The sequence below is a fragment of the Rattus norvegicus genome, chromosome 15 (genome assembly GCF_036323735.1).
Source record: "Rattus norvegicus strain BN/NHsdMcwi chromosome 15, GRCr8, whole genome shotgun sequence".
In the NCBI taxonomy this organism is placed as follows: domain Eukaryota; kingdom Metazoa; phylum Chordata; class Mammalia; order Rodentia; family Muridae; genus Rattus; species Rattus norvegicus.
The window spans coordinates 10,272,009-10,287,213 of NC_086033.1; the positions used below are offsets into that span (position 1 = coordinate 10,272,009).

Here is a 15,205-nt window from a genome sequence, read left to right on the forward strand (position 1 = left end):
CGTTTTAATCTAAATGGCACTTGCTCACTAAGCTTTTCACTTAGTTTTCAGCTTCTTGTGTTTACCTGTGCAGCAGCTCCACTGTCCTTTGATTTCACTCAGAATTAAAGGTCAGACGGGCTTGCATTTCTACTCCGGGTGTAGTCAAGAGCTTAGACTTAACTATCACCATTAACCCACTTCTCGAGCGAAGGACACGCCAGACCTGGAGGAGCTCTTTGATCTTCCATTAGAGCCCTGTTGGAGAGGCAGGAGTTATTTGGAAGAATGAGACCCAACCGTTAACTGGGTCAAGTGACAGCATTGCGATGGCTACCTAGTTTAGGATAATGTGAGCTAAACGTCCAAAGCTTTTGCTAAGAACCTGTGAGCCACTATCACAGGATGTGCAACTCACTTCCAAATGCTGTCTCCTGCAATTATGGGCGTCTGGAGATGAATCATCTATCCTACCTTAATTCCTGGCAATATCTTAGCCCAGGACCCAATTCAGAGGCTAGTTGAGAGATTTTATTTTGGGGTGTGTGTGTGTGTGTGTGTGTGTGTGTGTGTGTGTGTGTGTGCGCGCGCGCGCGCACGCACATGCTCACAAACATGCATAGGCATCTCTCTGTGGAGTGCAGGTGCTCTCAGAGGCCATAAGATGACATTAGGTGCTTAGGAAACTAGAGTTATAGACGGTTGTGAGCTACCCAGCGTGTGTAATATTGATGACTGACACAAGGCCCACGTAATTGCAGTATGTACTCTTAAATAATGATGTTGAGCAAAGCCCACGTCTAACCAAGGAGCATGGCCAGAAGGGACAGTTGACAACGGTGCACGGCAACATGTCCTGTGCTCAGTGTGCCCACAAAGGGGAGGAGCCCCCATCCCCTTCCAGAAGAAAGATACCCCATGAGTCATGATGGGGGGGTGCTCTTCTGCAGCCGGGGGGCCATGGAGGGCCTTTCTCCCACAGAAGAGTGGCTCCTTCAGGGCTGCCAGCCTCACCGGGCTCTCTGCACCCTATGCTGGCATTTCGAAGCCACGAGTGGATGTTGTTTGCTAACTTTCTGCCAAGAACCCTGTACCTTCAGGATTTCTCCAGGGCAGGATGCTTAAGATCCTTGCTTCAGAGGCTTCACGCACGGGTCAGCTTCTGCTTCCTTGCTAATGTCAGGAGGCTCTCCCAAGCCCCAGTAAACATGGCGTCTTGGACACAGTATGGGGCACGATCAGTCGCTTTAGAGGAGGGCTCTTTCGAAGGCACTCGGGGGAAGGTGGAGGGCACAGATTAGAAAGGATGAGACAGACTCGGCAAGCAGGCAGCTACACGAAGCCGTGAGGTCTCCATCAGAACACACCTTTCGTCCTGGAGTATCCTGATTTATCAGCATCTAGTGCCAACCTGGGAGACACTGGGTTTCCTCAGAGACTCTGCCTCCTGCGTGTCCTCCTACTTGGAGGCAGCGGGGCAGAAGCAGAATAGCTCTATGTGCAGGAGCTGGCTACAGAGTGGTCTGGCTACAGAGTGGTCTGGCAGAAGCACACGAGCTACAGAAAGGGCTGTGCGAGTGTTCCGATTGCTTTCACACTGTCCTTTACACCACAATTCTCCTTTAAACCAATCCTCTTCCCACCGGTCCCCACCCCTGCCATTCAGACATTTATAGGCTGAAGAAGATGATGTTCCAGACAGGACATTAAGGCCTTATAAACAAACACAAACTCACTACAGAAACAATAAACTCTTATAAGTGGAAGCCATGGGCCTGGACAAACAGTGACGTGCTGATGAGTTAGCTGAAGGCAAACAAATAAGACCCAGCGTCTTCCCTGAGGCTGAGAACAGCTGCTGCGTCTGTCCCTCTGCCCAGCCGGTGCCCACAGTTACAGGGCTCATCGCTGTGCCCGGGAGCTTTGAAGGATCTGGATGTGGGGCAGCCCCAGAACAACGGATCAGAAGTTCTGATCAGTTCTAAGCTAAACTGTTCGACTTTACTTTCTTTCTTTCTTTTTTTTTTTTTTTTTTTTTTTTGAGACTCGGTTTTGGTTTCTCTGTGCAACAAGCCCTGGCTAGCCTGGACTCACTTTGTAGATCAGGCTGGCCTGGAACTTACGGAGATCCACCTGCCTCTGCTCGGATTAAAGGCATTTTTTTATACTATTTTTAATTATGTGTGTTTGTGGTGTATGCACATGGGTGTACACACACTTGTGTACACATGTGTGCTCATGCATACATGAGAAGTGTGTCCTGCTCAGTTGTAGTCTACCTTTTAACACCCCATGCCCTACCAACCCTTCTGTTCTCATTGCCCTACAGGGCTACAGGCACAGGAAGCCACACCTGGGGTTTTCGCATGGCTGGGGACTTGACCAACCCTTGCTATCAATCCTTAAGCCATCTCTCTAGCTCTGTGGCCCTTTGGAGAAACTCCAACATGTGTCAACTTTAAGAAACTGGGCTTTTAGAATTCTTAAGTTTAGAGTCACACACACGCACGCCCACTTCTTTTTTTTTTTTTCTTTTCTTTTTTTTTTTTCGGAGCTGGGGACCGAACCCAGGGCCCTGCGCTTGCTAGGCAAGTGCTCTACCACTGAGCTAAATCCCCAACCCGCACGCCCACTTCTGAGCCGCACCTCAGACTTGCTGAGTCGCCTGTTGGAAGAAGCAGGTGCAGACACATTACTCTTAGTTTTAAAATGCCCCGAGGGCAGCTCGATATTCACTTTTTAATTGACCATATCAGTCCTAAAGCATCGAATCTCTGTGGCTGGCAGTGTACAAAAAGAACGATGAAACCTGAAAAGAAAGTGCTTTATTTCTACTTTCCAGCAGCTGGCCATGGTATCCAAGGAGGATTCCATCATGAGAGAGGCTGAGGCAGGAGGAGGGCAAGCTTCAGGCTAGCCAAGGCTACATAGTGAGTTCCAGGCTAGCCTGGGCTACACGGTGACACTGTCTCAGAAAGGACCGGAATAGGGTTCTTTTTCCTTTTAAAATAATACAAATCCCTTCTTATTATTTTTGGTTTATACTTTGTGTTAAAGTCTACCACCCTTGTAAACATGTACTCAGATTGTCCAGCACCTAGTTAAAAAAACTGGACTTTACCAGTCTCCGGAAGTTGCCCTACCCAACCCCCGGGAAACCACAAAACCAGCTTTAAAGAAAAATTTTTTTATGTGTTTGAATATCATGCAATTGCAGTAAAACGGATCTGGTTTGATGCAAGTAATTACTGAAAAATAATTAAGAGGCCAGTAATATTTGAGACGAAATGGTCTATGATACCCCGTGTAACTCTTATTTATGGTTAGGGTAAACGAGAAAATGAGGTCAGAAGGAAACATGCCCCAGAAAGTCATACGCTGGTAGTTACTGACACCGAGCCCGGGCCTTGCAACCATGGTTCAGGCAGGTGTCTGCATCATACGCTATGGACAGGGGTGAAGATGAAGTCATGAAGGCCATCTGTCCTCTGCGTTGAAGCAAGCGCTTGCCTCTCACATTTATAACCAGTTGAGAATTTAATCTGCCACACGGCTCTACAAGTCAGCACGAAAAATGCCTCTGAAGCATGCTTATGGAAAGAGCTAAATTAGCTGTTTCTTTAAAAATCTATTCCAGAAATACTTTAGACTCTCTATCCACTTCTTTCTTTCTGAGGAGAGGGTGATTTGTGCTCACTGAAGATGAACTGATAGAAGAAACCCAGAGCTAGGCAGTGGACCCAAGGGACCTTTACAAAGACAAGAGTTGATGGGTGGAGCTTGTGACATTTCTAAGAGACACAAATGCTTGTTCTTCCAGCTCTTAAAATGCTTCTACCTCTTTCCCTCCATGAGCCTCAAGCCCTAGGAGCAACTGTACTGTAGCTGCATTAAAAACATATATGTACATGTAACATTATAGAGACTGAGCAGGTTGTATTTATGTTTATAGACACACACACACACACAGACACAGACACAGACACACACACACACACACACACACGCATCTGAGGGAGAGAGAAGGAAAGAGAGTAGGGGTGGGGGAGGAGAAAAATAGAGGGACAGGGTCTGTCTCAGCTTTGCTTTAAGCCAGTGGGTTCGATCATTTGAGCTAAGGATGCTTTCCAAGAAACTTCGAGCTTTGTGTGAGCATCCTGGATTTCCTACAGGCATCCTTCCCGTCTGCAAACAGCCTTTGGAATTCACCGTCTACTCACTTGGCTTGCCCGGAGTACCAGGTGCAATTGCCCCACCCCCATTACTTATACAATCCCCACGATCAAATGGACAGAGTTTCTTTTCAACACTGGCTGAAACTGGGGCATCTGGAGACATACCTCCAGTACACCCAAGTTCTTAACAGAACTCCTGGGATGCCTTGAGTTTCTGGTTAAGTCCATAAGCAAACATACCAGAGTTTATATCACTCAGTGCATGTGGCTTCTCTAGAGTAGGAAGTAGTGGTCCTTTGTGGTACATCTTCCTTGTTGCACACGCCCTGGGAATGCAGGGGAGTGGCAGTGGGGGCCACTCTGGTTACCCCGACCTGCCCACACTGCCTCTGAGCTCCAGCACCGATGTCTCCTCACTGACTCAGCAATGGCTGTGGAAAATAATGATTACATCTCTAGTTGTGTCCAGTCCACTGACACGTCGCTACCTGACTGTGCCCCAGGCTTGGAGGCAGAACCTTTCAGGACTCCTGGAATTTAGCATACAGTCGCTGCATGAGGATCCTGAGAGACTACCTTGTGGGTTCTGCTCACTTGGCAATGGCTGCCAGAGAGGCTGGGGATATGTGAGCATGTTTGGTGATGCTAAGCAGGAAGGACAAACAGATACACTATCAAAGGGGTCGAGACTCTAAAGACCTTCTACTTAAACCCACAGATGCTAATTCTGGCAGGGTCTACCAGTACTCTGCGAATTTGGGCACTTAGACTCTCCATGCATTTCTCAGATCGTATGATATCTAGGGCGCAGCTGGACAATTCCCCAGTGAGTACCCATGGATCACATCGTCCAGGGTTGGGGGTTATCACTCCTTTAAAATGGTTACTGATTTTATAGGAGACTGAATATCACAGTATTTATAAAAGCCATGTTCATGGCTTAACCCCCCAGAATCAGTGACTTTATTTGGGACTAGATCTTTCTCCACAGCTCCCTTCACCTCATGAGTAGTTTATTTCCCACTTCCCCAGCTCAAGGATGACCCCACGAGGAAAAGGATTCTGTTTCATTTGCTCAGGAATAACTCGTGGCATCCAGTCAGTATTTAATAAATAATTTTTAAGCAATTGATTACAGTCAATGAGGCACTTATTTTCTACATTTATTTACTTGTTTTTTAAACTCAGCCACCTTACATATTACACAGTTAATATATATGTTACATATATAACATATCCTTACTGTTACAAATTCTTATTGATGATGACAGGTTTTTACCAGAGCCCTTTGACTTTCATAGGTATTCAGTCATATCATCAACAACAAAAATATATCTTGGTTTTGGTTACATCAGCTATGTCAATATTTCTTACCCACTAAATTCATTGGGACCTCTGACAGTGACAAGTGCTGTGGTGGGAGGAGGGACCAGTAAGATTTGCAACTTCCCATGTTCATACCCTCTGCCACGAATCTTTGCTCTGAGTCCTGGCTCAGCCACAGGAATGCTTTGGCTGTTGGCAGACATGAGGCAAGCCCAAGTCTAAAAAGTGCCATTGTTACTGGACTGGCACTGGGCATTGCTCCTTAGCCTGTACCATGACAGCATCCCTGGCCTGGCTTGGAGAAGGAGAAAGAGGAGGAGAAAGAGGGGGAGGAGGTAGGAGGAAGAGGAGGAAGAGGAGGAAGAGGAGGAGAAGGAGGAAGAAGAGGAAGAGGAAGAGGAGGAAGAGGATGAGGAAGAGAAGGGGAGGAGAAGAAGATGTAATGCTACAATGTCTTCATTGTTCTAGTAGACACCATTGCCTATAGGCAGCCATCCTCAGACACATAGCATTCCCAATCATGGCAGAAGAGCTGTCCAGTTGGTTCCTAATTACCACTGATCATAGGATCTATCTATCTATCTATCTATCTATCTATCTATCTATCTATCTATCTATCTGTTTGTTATCATTTGCCTGGTGGGGCAGCTGTTAGAAATAGCTATAAACCCCATCACTTTTGAGGCAGGAGGTGATGTTTCTATGAGTCAATATCCGGCAAAGACTAGAAAGTTACATCATTTAGAATTGTGACGTCTGTTAGCTTTTGGTCATCCATGGCAATGTTAAAGGAAAAAGGGGAAATAGGTAGTAATTGTTTTTTTAAAATTTAAAGTGGTTACTGGTATACCATTCCTGGATGTAGATTCTGAGTCAGTGTATGACAGGGGTGCCCTGGCCTCCCATGTTATTGCAGCACCGTTCCCCACAATGAAGACACTGAAAATGCTTAGCTGCCCATCAATCAATGGATAATGCAGTAAATGTGAGCTGACAAGGCTCCCCAGACAGGTTGTACTCAACGGTAAAGAAGAAAGAAACTACGTCATTTGCAGGGAAATGGAGATCATGCTCAGCGAAGTATGCAAAACTCAAAACACAAGTGCTGCATTTTCTCATATGTAGAATAGTTTGCAAATGCATGAGGGCATGTGTGTATGCACATCTCTCTCTGTGTAAGTGTGTGTGTGTGTGTGTGTGTGTGTGTGTGTGAAATACAAGGGGTGTGTAATTTCTCAGCTAGGTTCCTTCTAGCCCTTAGAGAGACCATTCCAATGCTGTTGCAACAGTGGCAGATGAGAAATATGAGAAGCCTTTATTCATTTTATAGATTATACAGACCAGTGGCTCTCACATAGTGTTCCCAGAGCCAGCAGGGGCAGCAATGTCTGGGCCAAAAAATATTATTTGTCCTAGCCACAGACCTACTGGATCACAAAGTTTGAGGCCAAGATCCAGGAGCCTAAGGCCATTAGGAGATTCAAGCTCATGATTACAAGAACATATCCCCCAACATTGCTTGCTTTTCTCTCCTTTTTTCTCTAAAATACGATTTGTCTTCCAGAAAGACTACCTGGAATTGGCTCATACAATTTCCCACCTTAGAGTTTTGGCCTGACGCACTGTCACGTGCAGATGTGCTTTGGCAGTTATCTCTAATATCAGTGACCTGGCAAATCATTTCTGTGGAGCCAGGCGGAGGTGGTCGTTACTGGGAGCCCCTGTGCTGTCTATGGCTGTGTCGGGTCTGTGAGCAGTACCCTGCTCTTGACATTTCTGTGGGCAATAGAAGTTCGGTGTGTGGGGCGAGGCTAGGCAGAGCAGAGTATGTGTGGATATTAGCATACGTCCACACATTAGCTCAAGCAGTAGGTAGTTACTGATTCAAACACGGCCATTTGCCTGCTGCACTGTAGGTAGGAAATAAGAAGCGTAGCTTCATCGTAAGAGCAGACCGGTCACATCGATTTGGGGTATTTCCGTGAATTTTAATAATGAGGTAAAGAGACTTGAAGCACGTGTGATAAGCCAGGTGTACCCGCCCATCACCCAGCTCCTCCCTATTTGAATTATGCAAGTAACTATGATCAGTTTTAAACAATGAGAAAAAACAGGACCCAAAGAGCCCAGGAACATGTCCCATGTCCGTGCAGGACTCAAAACCAAGTTCGCTTTCGTCTAATCCTGCTTTGGTACCTACCCTCCCCCAAGTATCTTCTGTTCCCACTCCAGTTCACAGCTAAGAAATCTGAGTCTATTTCCTTCCACGGTGGACTTCTAAAATTCCCTTTCTAAGAGACTCTGTACAGACCTCCTCCTTGTTAATTTAGAAATGTTGTGAAGTTGGAACTCTTTAAGGATGCTTTTATTACTTAAGTCTAGAGACTACCAAATCATTATACATGGTATATAAAAGAAACTATTTGAGTATTAACAGTTCAATTGTCCAGAGATGAGAGGATTACAGTCTGCTATGGCGCTCAGAAGGAATATTAGTTACCTGTAATTCAGGTTTCAGGACGCTCACAACCATAACAGATAACAGCTTGTGGATCTAAATTTCCTGGCACATGGCAGATCTTCTCTGGACAGCTCAGCTTTCTCTGTCTCTGGCCACCCACAGAGAGGAGGCTCCAATCTGTCTTGTAAAGCTCTCTTCTACAGAGGCCTCTGCTCCTCCCCAGGATTTAGTGTGCAGCCCAAGACGAGTGGCTTGCCATAAATATTGACTTCCCGAGACGTGATTTGTAAACAGCTCCGAGGATCACAGGAGAACAGGAAGAGGCACAAGTTCGGGGAGCAGAGAAAGACTTGACAGCATTCCCGAGGGAACGTGCAAGACTGGCGTGGGCACAGCCAGGTCAAGGACCTTAGAGCCTCAGGCTTGGAGGTATGCCAGTCTTTCCAGCACAAGAGCTGACAGTGTGCAGAGAATGCTCACCGGGGCTGACAGGGTGCAGAGAATGCTCACCACGGCCCCGCATTCCCACCCTAGCATTTTTATGGCGTGAAGACTGTTCCCTACAGAGGCTGCTCCTACCAAGATTGGCTCAACCTGTGTCCTTGATCCACTCTAACCTGGCTCCTTGTTTAGCTGAATGACATGGCACCACCTCTCTGTTCAATTTTATATAATAAACACACTGAGCTTCTGAATGGCTGTGGCTTCTCCAGCCGAGAGCCCAGAGCACCATAGGAATCCATCCATCTGTCTGTCTGTCTGTCTGTCTGTCTGTCTGTCTGCCTGCTTGCCTGCCCTTTCTTCATTCCCTCGTCACCCAGTCAGGTCTGTCCCTGGATGTGGCACATGAGTATTTCTTTGCCTGTTGGGAGCATGGCCTCTAGAAAGGAACAGCTATATCACTAAATGTTTCAGTTCTCCTCTCTCTCTCTCTCTCTCTCTCTCTCTCTCTCTCTCTCTCTCTCTGTGTGTGTGTGTGTGTGTGTGTTCGTGTACTCAAGGTTGGATGTACAACATAAGCACATGTAAACCAGAGATGTCTGTCAGGTGCCCTCCTCAAGCGTCCCCCAAGTCCTAAGTTTGTATTTTTTTTTAATTTAAGTTTTCTTTAAATCCTACTCACTGCCCCCGCTCCATAGTCTCCCACCTGGGACTTCAAGTCTCTGCCAGGCTAGGTGCTTCCTCTCCCATTAAGGCCAGACAAGGCAGCCCAGCTAGAATATATCCCAGGCACCAGCTTTTGGGACAGCCCCATTCCTGTTGTTTGGGACCCACATGAAGACCAAGCTGCACATCTGTAACCTATGTGTGGGGAGGTCTAGGTCCAGATTGTTTATGCTCTTTGGTTGGTGGTTGAGCTCTGAGAGCCCCCAAGGGTCCAGGCTAGTTGACTCTGTTGGTATTCCTACGGAGTTAAGTTTGGATTTTTGAAAGAGATCCTCTCCTTGAGCCTGGAGCTCACTGATTGGCTAACTAGCCAGCTAGGGGGCTCTGCTGTTTCCTGGATCTGCCCACCCAGAGCTAGGGTCACATGCACTCTGCCACGCCCAGCTTTTAGTCGGCGCCCGCCGAGTATCTGAACTCTTGGGTCCCTCACAGTTGCAGAGCAAGCACTTTGCCCACCAAGTCCTCATCCGGGGTCCCGGTCTCTTTCTTCCTAAGGCACAGCACAGCCAGGCAAGTGGATGAAGAAACACGATAAGTTTAACGATGTGCTCTCTTTCTAGTTCACCGCCCCACACCCTCGAACTGGCACACGACCTCGCAGACCATAACGTAAAGCCTTAAACCCTGTGGCCAGCTTATCCAGAGAACCAATATCTGTCTTCATGCTAATCATTACTCTGTATTTTCTTAACGACTGATGGAACTTGGTTTGAGACAATTAATTACCATGTCATATATGGTTCATTAAAAATGTTTTGGCTATATTTATGTATAGGTACCAAATGTATGTCTGATACCCATGCAGGCCAGAAGGGGGCGTTATAAATGGTTGTGAACCTCCCTGCGGGTGCTAGGAACTGAACCCAGGTCCTCTGCAAACACCAGCCAGTGTTCCTAACAGCTAAGCAATCTCTTAGCCCCTTATATGCAATTCTTTTTGTTTAAAAAAGATCACATTTCTAAACTGAATGAGGATTACAGATTCCTTTTTTCTTCAAATTAAAGAATGTGGTTTCCAATAAGCATTTTACAAATATTTTCAAAATGGATACCTATCAATACTGTTTAATTATTAGACGGTAATTTGAGTCTGACTGGCACAATCTAGCTTCATTCCTTGTGAGCCATCGACACTGAGTCCTGAATGCTTTTTTACATTCTTGAAGAGAAACTGCAGTTCTCAGCTCATTTTACTAAGTCTTAAACAAATTTCTTATAGACATAACATGAAAACTGTATCACAAACTCATTTTTCTCCTTTCTACATCACAGTATAACCTTGCCATTTCTCTATGTTACAATACCTTTACAAGCACCAGTTTAAATGACCTCCAGCAGCCCCCACATATATAATTCAGTTAGCAGTCTCCTATCAAAAGGTACTTGGTTGATTTCCAAATACAAGTAGTAGCATTTCTCTGTAGCAATTTATTTCTAAATTGTAGATCAGTTCTAGAATTTTTTTTTGGAAATTTTAAAAATTTGGAAAAATTTGGAAAATATTTGGCAAGCATTCTAGAAATTTCCAAAACTATCACTTGAATGAATATGGGAGACCTAAGTGTGAAATGCAGTCTTGGGGCTTTCAGATGAGTCAGCCCATGCACTCAGGGCTGTGAATATACAGTGACAAGCACTGAGATAGCCCTGTGGTCCCAGAAGCCCCTTCCTACAACTGTGAACTATGATAACCTGGAGGCAGGATCTTAATGGTATAGCCGTGGGGTTAGAGAGAGGGCAGGGAGACTAAGTAGAATTACATAAAAATACTCTGGGAAGCTGGGTGTCATGAGAGCAATGACAGGCCTGTGAGATGACTCAGCTTGATGCTGTCAAGCATGTGTAGGTGTACATATACACTAGACACACACATACACACACACACAGACCACACATACACACACACACAGACCACACATACACACACACAGACCACACATACACACACACACACACATAGATCACACACCCACTACACATACCATACACAGATACACACACACACCATATACACACAATACACACAGACATATATACACATACTATACACATACATATACATATACATACTACACAAACACCATATACACACAATATACACGACATATATCATATACATACAATATACACACATAGACCACACACACTATACACATACATATACACACATACTAGACACACACGCACACCATATACACACAATACACAGAGACATATATACATACAATACACACACAGAGACCACACACACATATACATACATATACACATACACTAGACACACACACACAGACCATACACTTATACATACACATACACAGAACACACACACAGATCACACACATACACACACACACCATACATTCACATACACATCACACACATATAATATATATACACAGACACACAGCACCATACATTATACACACACATGTACATACATACACACACCATATACTCACATATACATCACACACAACACACACATACCACAACACACACACACATACACACACAAACAAACACACACAATACACACATAAACAAACAAATGTAAAAGGTTTGCTACAACACAAACACAACATCTCTGAAACATGAGAATCTGACAGAACTGGGAGCCTCAGCAGAAGAACTTGGGTATCATAGGGGTCTGAAGTCTCAGTAAAGCTTTGTTCGAAGTTCTGGGATATGAAGTTCTTGGCGGACATAAGAACATCCCTCTCTTCTGCAATCCAGACCTAAGCACATAGCTGAGCAACAAACATACTCTGGGGAGAATGGAACTCTAGTGGAGAAAGACATCTGAAGCGCCTGGAATAGGGCCTTCACAAAGAGTGAGTGACTGACTAGAAATTCTAATTTTCTCCTCTTGTATCCATGCCACTTTTACCAAAACACATTTTAAAAGCCTCGTTCATGTCCTTCCTACTGCTCTATATGCCCCAGTAACTCGCATTTGTTGCATTTTAACTGAACATATATTTTCTCTATGTAGTTATTTGGGGTAGACTGTGCATGTCTGAGACAGGAAGCTATTTTGGATCTACGTAAAGATTCATGGCTTCCTTTTGTTATTACTCCTCTAGCAACCCAAGGTTCTAGAATCTTCCCTCCTGAGGGTGGAGGAAACACTATTCCCCACCCTCTTTCTCTCTTTTTTTCCCCCTTCCTTTTTGGTACTTAGGTTCCACATTCCAGGTATCAGGGCTCAAACAGAACCTCTGCTCTTGCTTTCTTCCTCCACATGGGCAGAGCCCTCTCCTGCTGCTTCCTCTCTCTGACCAGGTCTGACTTCATCCGAGAGCCCTGGCTGTGCCTACAGTCTCTGCCATAGACCCTCTCCTCTACCCGACCCACTTGGCTGCTCCAACCTTTTAAAACTCACGACGGCTCTCTTACATTAATTCACGTGCTCATGCACACAACTGAAACAACCGTCAAAAAACATGGCAGAAGGCTGGGATGCGGCTCCTGGCTGCTCGTGTAGGTGTTCATCTATCGTCTATCGTGTAAGAGGCCTTGGTCGGACTCCCCAGTACCATGTAAACCGAGAGTGGCGGCACAGGCCTGTCACCCCAGCACTCATGAGGCAGAAGCAAAATGATCAGAAGTTTAGGGAACCTGTCTCAAAACAACACACAACTACAGCACTAGCAGCAGCAGCAGCAGCAGCAGCACCACCACCACCATCAGCAGCAACAACAACACCAGCAACAACAACAATAACAAAAACAACAACACCATCACCACCACCAGCAGCAACACCACCACCACCACCACCACCACCAACAACACCAGCAACAACAACAACAACAACAATAACAATACCATCACCACCACCACTACCAGCAACAACAACAACAACACCAGCATCAGCAACAACAACAATGACAACAACAACGACGACACCAGCACCACCACCACCAGCAACAACAACAACAATAACAACAGCAGCAGCAACAACAATAACAAAAACAACAACACCATCACCACCACCAGCAGCAACAACACCACCACCACCAACAACAACAACACCAGCAACAACAACAATAACAACAACAACAACACCATCACTACCACCACCACCACCACCAGCAGCAACAACACCACCACCACCAACAACAACACCAGCAACAACAACAACAACAATAACAATACCATCACCACCACCACCAGCAACAACAACAACACCAGCAGCAGCAGCAACAACAACAATAACAACAACACCAGCAACAATGACAACAATGACGACGCCAGCACCACCAGCACCAGCACCACCACCACCACCACCACCAGCAACAACAATAACAACAGCAGCAGCAGCAACAACAATAACAACAACACCAGCAACAACAATAACAACAACAATAACAGCAACACTATTACCACCACCACCACCATCACCACCACCACCACCACCACCAACAAGGTGGTGGAATGAAATGTAGCCTTTTCTTTCTTCTTTAAAAAAAGGTCTGTTCACTAAAATAACGATGGCAAAAGCCACCATTATCTGGGAATCCCCGAGTCCATCTCATAGACCACAAAGAAAGTACCAGCTCAAATTAGAAACATGAGCTGCTTTTCCTGCCTCCTCCATACCTTGCACTACAAAGCATAGTTAATAAAGGCAGTCTTAGTAGCGTGCAGCAGACAGTATAGTTTGTGCATTTGAGAATTTTGAAATTTTAATAATGAACATCACAAATGAAGACATACTAATTTCTCTTCTTTTTTTTGGGATATCATTCTTCCAAATAAAAGTATTTCAGTGTAGCATCCATTTCTGTCCTGACAAAATGACTTCTGGACTCTATTTACCGTTCAGAAACCTGTATTCTATGGGGGATGGTAATGTTACTGAATTTCTTAGCAACGCACAGAATTTGGAAACAGATGTGAAGAATAGAATTTTGATCTGACCTTTTATAATTTGGGGGATTTATTATAAAGCCACTGCTTAAATAAACCTGAAAACGTGGTCTCTCTAGTCAGCCCCTAGTACAGGACAGGCACAGGTGAGAAGAGGACAGGAGGCTACAGGGTCAGGGAGAGAGCGGTGGCTGGCTAACCTCCACAGAGGGGCATATCCCACCGCAGGCCAGACAGCACATTTTATGCTACTGAAGAATGTTTCTCCATGTGTTTATTTAAAATCTGATTCCCAAGCATGCTGTTACTGTTTATCTTTGCAAATGAAGGTAAAAAATACTTTCTTCAACACGCCAGACTTCTCAAGGAATTAAAAACATTGGCTATGCATTCTTAAGATTTTCTATAACAGAAACACATTGATAACTGTCGAGCTCCAGAAATAAGAGGGCGTGGCTTCATGCCTACAATCCCACAAGTTGAAAAGTATCATTTGTTCAAGGATAGCCTGGGCTACACATCAAGTTCCAGGGCAGCATGAGCTACATAGTGAGACTTGGTCTCAGGAAACCAAGGGCAAGCTGGGGAGGTGGCTGAGTCCTGAAGTGCTCACCTTGCAAAGCCGAGAAGCTTGAGGGAGTTGGATCCCTAGGTATTGTGGTAAGAGGCTTCACATCGTAGCTCTGGGAGGTAGAGAGGCTTGCCGGCTGGCCAGAGTAGCCTCCTTTGTGAGCCCCAGTCTTCCACGGAAAGTAAGAGTAGACAGTGGCTGAGGAATGAAGCTGAAGATGTCCTCGGGGTTGCAAATTCATGGGCACACACACACCACTAATGCACAAGCATACACACACACACACACACAGACACACACACACACACACACACACACACACACACATATGAATACTCCAAAATCCTTCAGAACAAGACAAGAGCTCAGGGTGGAGCTCAGTGGTAGAACACTTGGTGCAACACACACACAAGGCCTTGGGCTCCAGCCTCAGTTCACAAAATAAATGAATGAGGCAAATGGTTTGTCTCCCCCTTTAAAGGGGAAGGGGAAAAAATGAAAGAAGCCTTTATTAAAAATCTTTGCTTATGTAACTGTTTCTCACAAACCTTTAGTGACCATGCATCTGTTCCAGGGTTCTCAAACTAGTGTGCCCGGAATCTGACAGAGGGCTTACTAAACACACCGCTGGAATTCTAGAATTTCTCCCACAGT

General features: G+C 45.3%; 1 protein-coding gene across 24 annotated transcripts in view; it reads right to left on the reverse strand.

Moving 5' to 3' along the window:
* Thrb (thyroid hormone receptor beta) overlaps window positions 1-15,205 on the reverse strand; it is a 349,278-nt gene that overhangs the window by 156,055 nt on the left and 178,018 nt on the right. Inside the window, exons 1-2 of one of the 24 annotated variants that reach the window (XM_063273983.1) lie at window positions 1,074-2,007; window positions 66-237 (exon numbers count right to left, since the gene is read on the reverse strand). The exons of 22 other annotated variants lie outside the window; for them this stretch is intronic. The gene's annotated coding sequence lies outside the window, so the exon portion shown is untranslated. Of the gene's footprint in view, window positions 1-65; window positions 2,008-15,205 lie in introns of those variants that run through there. One more of the 24 variants, XM_063273990.1, reaches the window with a different exon arrangement.